Source organism: Macrotis lagotis, chromosome 6 (genome assembly GCF_037893015.1).
Source record: "Macrotis lagotis isolate mMagLag1 chromosome 6, bilby.v1.9.chrom.fasta, whole genome shotgun sequence".
Taxonomy (NCBI): domain Eukaryota; kingdom Metazoa; phylum Chordata; class Mammalia; order Peramelemorphia; family Peramelidae; genus Macrotis; species Macrotis lagotis.
In genome coordinates this window covers 145,488,211-145,494,666 of record NC_133663.1, presented here as the reverse complement: position 1 = coordinate 145,494,666, position 6,456 = coordinate 145,488,211, and the positions used below count along the sequence as shown (strand labels likewise).

The 6,456-nt window shown below is 37.6% G+C and overlaps 1 pseudogene; it reads left to right on the top strand.

Moving 5' to 3' along the window:
* Nucleotides 1-443: 443 nt before the first annotated feature.
* Nucleotides 444-6,456, top strand: part of LOC141492239 (POU domain, class 5, transcription factor 1 pseudogene) — a 31,833-nt pseudogene continuing 25,820 nt past the window's right edge.

Sequence of the window (6,456 nt, the reverse complement as noted above, 5' to 3'; positions counted from 1 at the left end):
TCCTACTCTGAAGGGGGTGGAGCCAAGTTATCAGCATGAGAACAGTCTTTCCTAGGAGGTCTCTCAAAAATATTCTTAAAACCTTCAAATAATTACTAAATAAATTTTTGAGAGACAGAACCCACAGAGAGATCTAGTGAAGCAATTTGCCAGCCAAGGTAACCTAGAAAATTGTAGGAAATCTCTGATCCATGGGGGATAGAGTGGGCAGCAGCACAGCAAGGGTTATTGCTTCTGATCAAAGGAACTCCAGTCTTCTGGAACAGCCCACTGGATGCATAAGTGTCTGGGTCATTGTGAGTACTGGCTCCCTGTAGGAGAAGTAGTTTCCTGCCCTGCCAATGCAGGGAAAGCCAAGCACAGCTTGGTAGATCAGCAGGGAAACCTCTGCCAGAGTGAGTGGGAACCAGTGTGGCCCTCAGTGCCATGACCCTCAGTGCACCATGACCCTCAGTATAACCACAGCCCTCAGCACAGCCCAGATCCCAGGAACAAGAAGCAGGCCCAGAGAGTTGACCAGGAGGGAGCTGCCCTGCAAACTGCTTCCAGAGAGCTCAGTCCACAGAAGGTAAGGGGGTGGGGGGGAGCCTGTTTATGTCTCTCCTCTGGTCCTGGGACAGGACACTTTTTCTTTGTTCATATGCATTTGTTGGTCTCATTCTGGGCCCCCCATTGCCATAGAGCAGTTACCCACCTCCAGGCCAGAGCGGATTGCTTGTGGTTAACCACAAACCAAAGCACAGGCAGGAGAGCCATCAGAGCCTCTAATAAGACCTTGAACAGATTGAGATGCCTAGGGGAGTGTCCCAATAATACTCAAAAGCTCAGGAAGTACCTCAAAACCAGGAGGAAAGCTGGTAAATTGAGTAAGTAGAAAAAAAGAAACATGACCATATGCAATTACTTTGGTCCCATGAAGAACAAAATGAGAAGAGAAAGTCCCAGCTTCTGCATCTAAATATTCCAAGAAATACAAAAGTTGGTCTCAGACTATTTCAGAGCTCAAAAATGATTTTGAAAATCAAGTAAGGGAGGTAGAGGAAAAACTGGGAAGAGAAATGAGAGACATGCAGGAATAACATTAAAATCAAGTCAGCAGTTTGGTGAAGGAGATCCAAAAAAATGCTGAAGAAAATAATATACTAAAAACTAATGTAAGTCAAATGGAAGAAACAGTTCAAAAAGAGAAAAATATCTTAAAAAGCACAATTGGCCAGATGGAAAAAGAGATAAGACAGCTCTCTGAAAAAAACAAATCCTTCAAATGAAGAATGGAGCTAAAGGAAGCTGATGACTTTGTGAGCAATCAAGACAATTAAAACAATATCAAAAAAAAATGAAAAAGTAGAAGAAAATGTGAACTATGTCATTGAAAAAAACAACAGATCTGGAAAAACAGATCCAGAAGAGACAATTTAAAGATTGTTGGGGCTACTGAAAAGTTATGACAAAGAAAAGATTCTACACTTTATTTTTAAAAAATTTCTACAGGAAAATTGTCCTGATATGCTAGAAGCAGAGGGCAAAATAGAAATTGAGAGAATCAACCTATCCCTTTCTGAAAGAGATCCAAAATAATAAACCCCTGGAATATTATAGCCAAGGTCAGAATTCTCAAGTTAAAGAGAAAATACTACAAACAGCCTGAGCAAAACAATTCAAATATCATTGACCTGTGGTAAGGATTACCCAAAACTTAGAAGCATCCACATTAAGGGCTTGTAGGGCCTAAAATATAATATTCTGGGAGACAAAAGAACTTGGAATACAACCTGGAATCAACTACCCAGCAAAACTGAGCATTGGCTTCCAGGGAAATAGATGGAATTTCAGTGAAACAGGTGAATTTCAAATGTTCCAATTGAAACAGCTAGAGCTGAACAGAAAGTTTGATCTTCAAGTACAGGACTCAGGTGAAACATAGAGAGAGTGGATGATTTAACAATGACAAACTGTGAGTATTCCTGCATGGGAAGATTATACTGATAATACTCATATGAACTCTGTCATTTATTAGAGCATTTATGAGCTTTTATAGTTGAGACACAGGAGAGAGCCAAATCTGAAGGTATGATATATTTTATAAATGGAGTCAATGGGTGAAAAGGAAATGTAGTGGGAGTCAATGGGTGAAAAGGAAATGTAGTGAGAGAAAGGACAGAGAGGTAGAATAGACTAAGGTATCTCATGTTAAAGAGTCATGAAATAGCTTTTGCAATGGTATGGAGTGGGGGGAGGTGAGGGGCATTGAGGGAGCTTCATTCTCATTGGAAATGGTTCTGAAAGGAAACTATGTAATACTATTTAATAGAAATATTATTTAATAGATATATTATTTAATAGAAATTTAGAAGAAAAACAAGAAAAAAGGGGATGGGAGGAAAGGGAATGGGGGGAAGGGGAGGGGGGAGGTATGGAACAGAGGAGAGGGTAGATTATGGGAGAGGATAGTCAGATATAAAACATTTTCTTTTCTTCTTTTTGCAAGGTGATAGAATTGGATGCCCTGTTCCAGCACCACAGGACTGGGTAATTCCTGGGTCTCTTGGTGGGGGGGTGGAGGGAATTCAGCCTTGGGGTCTTTGGCCCCAGGGGCCGATGCTCTGTCCTACTGTGCCACAGTCCCATAGCACACTTTAGGAGGGGCAGAGTGGGAAAAGAAAGAGGAAAATATAATAATTGGTAGTGGGGAGAAATGAATGGAGGGGAATTACAATCAGCAGCATCAACTGTGGAAAAATTTGGAAGTAACATCTCTTATGGACTTATGATAAAGAATGTGATCCACCCAAGAGATAGAACCGATGGAATTGGAACACTGAAGAACTGAAGACTGAAGAACATTTGTTTCTTTCTTTGACTTCTATCTTTTTTCTTTTTTCTTTTTTTAGATTTTTCAAGGCAATGGGGTTAAGTGGCTTGCCCAAGGCCACATGGCTAGGTAATTGTTAAGCGTCTGAGACCAGATTTGAACTCAGGTACTCCTGACTCCAAGGCTGGTGCTCTATCCACTGTACCATCCAGCCGCCCCTTCTTTCTTTTTTATTTTTTTTAGGGTTTTGCAAGGCAATGGGGTTAAGTGGCTTGCCCAAGGCCACACAGCTAACTAATTACTAAGTGTCTGAGACCAGATTTGAACTCAGGTACTCCTGACTCCAAGGCTGGTGCTCTATCCACTGAATCACCTAGCTGCCCCTCTTTTTTTTTAAAGAAAGATTTTATTTGTTTTGAATTTTACAATTTTACCCTATTCTTGCTTCCCTCCCCCAACCCCCAAGAGAAGGTAGTCTGTTAGTCTTTACATTGTTCCCAAGGTCTACATTGATCTAAGTTGAGTGTGATGAGAGAGAAAGCATATTCTTAAGGAAGAATAATAAAGTATAAGACATAGCAAAATTACATAATAAGATAATGTTTTTATTTCATTTCTAAATTGAAGATAATAATCTTTTGTTTTTGTTCAAACTCCACAATTCTTTCTCTGGATACAGATGGTATTCTTCATTGCCGATAGCCCCAAATTGTCCTTGATTGTTGCCCTGATGGAATGAGCAAGTCCATCAAGGTTGATCATAACCCCCATGTTACTGTTAGGCTGTACAATGTTTTTCTGGATCACCTCATCTTGGTCAGCATCAATTCATGTAAACCGTTCCATGTTGTGAGCGGTAAAAATACTGACTTTTCAGAAATATAGTGCTAATTTAGTTTAAGCCATAGGCCTCAGTTATTATTACTCAAGAATCAGGTGAGTGTATGAGAACCCAGATCTCCAGCTAGAAAAATTATGTTACCCTAACCATATAAAGTGTAAACAAAGACAGACTCGCCTGTGCTACTTAGGCAAAACCTTCTCTTTGGACCATCATGTTTGACCAATTGTTGTAAAGGTTAGCAGAAAAGAGGAGGGGGAAGTGGTTGTAGTTTTTATGGGGGTTTTTTAACCTGCTTCAGCTTCTGTAATTTGGCTTTTTCCTGCTCTCTTCTCTCTCTCTCTCTCTCTCTCTCTCTCTCTCTCTCTCTCTCCTCTCTCTCTCTCTCAAAATAAATTTTAATTATTTGCTGCCATTTTGAGAGGACTACAGCAGTCATTTTTGGGTTAAGGTCTCAATACCCTCACACACATGCTTCCCTGAATTCCCAATCCTTCCTGGGTGTCTAATAGAACAATGGTGTTCTGTCACATACATATACCACAGTTGTTAATCCATTCCCCAATTGAAAGACATTCACTTAATTTCCAGTTCTTTGCCACCACAAATAGGGTTGCCATGAATTATTCTTGTACAAGTGATGCTTTTACCTTTTTTTCACAATCTTTTTGGGGTATAGACCTGGTAGTGGTTTTACTGGATAAAAGGTTGCCCCTTTTTGTTGCCCTTTGGGTATAATTCCATGTTGCTCTCCACAAAGGTTCCATGAGTTCACAGCTCCACCAACAATACATTATGTCCCCAGATTTCCTACAGCCCTTCCAACATTTGATCATTGACCTTCCTGTTTCATAATAGCCAGTCTGAAAGGTGTGAGGTTCCTACCTCAGAGATGCCTTAATTTGCATTTCTCTAATAAGTAATGATTTAGAGCAATTTCTTTATATTACTATGAATTACTTTGATTTCTTCAGTGTAAATTTCCCTTGCATATCCTTTGACTTTTTGTCCCTAATTAGGGAATGCCTTTTTATTTTTCTGAAAATTTGACTCAGTTCTCTGTATATTTTAGAAATGAGTCCTTTGTCAGAAATACTAGTTGTAAAAATTGTTTCCCTAATTCACTACATTACTTTTGATCTTGGTTACAGTGATTTTGTTTTGTGCAAAAACTTTTTATTTAATTTAATTGTAATCAAAATTATCTAGTTTGTTTTTTCCTTTCTTTTCCATTTCTTCTTTGGTCATAAACTGTTTCCCTTTCCATAGATCTGACAGGTATACTATTCATTGATTTTCTAGTTTGCTTATAATATTGGTTTTTTATGTCTAAAATCCTGTATTCATTTTTATCTTATCTTGGTGTAGGGATGTGTGGTGTTGGTCTAAATCCAAGTTTCTTCCACTCTAACTTCCCATTTTCCCCAACAGTTTTTTATCAAAGAGAGAGGTTTTTATCCCAATAGCTGGACTTTTGGGGTTTATCAAACAGAAGATTACTATAGTCATTTCCTGCTATTGCACCTAGGTCTATTCCACCATTCCATTACTCTAATTTTTAGACAATATCAGACAGTTTTGATGACTGATGCTTTATAATATAATTTAAGATCTGGTAAGGCTAAGCCTCCTTCTTTTGCACTTTTTTCATTGAATCCCAGGAATTTCTTGACTTTTTTTCTCCTTATGAGTTTACTCATAATTTTTTTCTAGCTCTTAAAGTAATTTTTTGGAATTTTATTGGTAGGGCACTAAACAAGCAGTTCAGTTGTAATAGAATTGTCATTTTTATTATTTTAGCTTGAACTGTCCATGAGGAGTGGATGTTTGCCAAGTTCTTTAAAATCTGATTTTATTTGAGTGAGAAATGTGTTGTAATTGCTTTCAAAAAGTTTTTGAATCTCCCTTGGCAGGTAGACTTCCCAGGTATTTTTTGTCTGATGTTACTTTGAATGAGATTTCTCTTTCTACTTCTTTCTGCTGTATCTTGCTAGTCATATATAGAAATGTTGAGGATTTATGAGGGTTTATATTTGATATCCAGGAACATTGCTAAAATTGCCAATTATTTCTAAGAATTTTTTAGATGAATATTTGAGATTCTCTAGGTATACCACCATGTCATCTGCAAAGAGTGAATGTTTTGTGTCTTCCTTCCCTATTCTATTTCCTTTGATTTCCTTTTCATCTCTTATTGCTGAAGCTAACATTTCTTATATGATATTGAACTGAAGTGTTGATAATGGGTATCCTTGTTTCACCGCTGATCTTATTGGGAATGACTCTAGCCTCTCCCCATTGAATATAATGCTTGTGGATGGTTTCAGATATATACTGCTTATTATTCTAAGGAAGAATCCATTTAATCCCATACTCTCTAGTGTTTTTAGTAGGAATGGGTGTGCTGTGTTTTTTCAAAAAGCTATTTTTTAGCATCTATCAATATTATCATATGATTTCAGATAGGTTTGTATATTGATATAATTGAGTATATGAACATTTTTCCTAATATTGAACCAACCCTGCATTCCTGGAATGAATCCTACTTGGTCAAAAGGTATTAGCCTAGTGATAACTTGTTTTAATCATTTTGATTAGATTTTATTGGAACTAACTGTTCCTTAAATGCTTGTTAGAATTCACTTGGGAATCTGTCTGGCCCAGGAGAGTTTATCTTATCAAAAATGGTTTGCTGAATTTCTTTTTCAGAAATAGGGTATTTATGTATTCAATTTCCTCTTCATTTAATCTGGGCGACTTATATTTTTATAAATATTTGTCCATTCCACTTAGATTGGCAAAT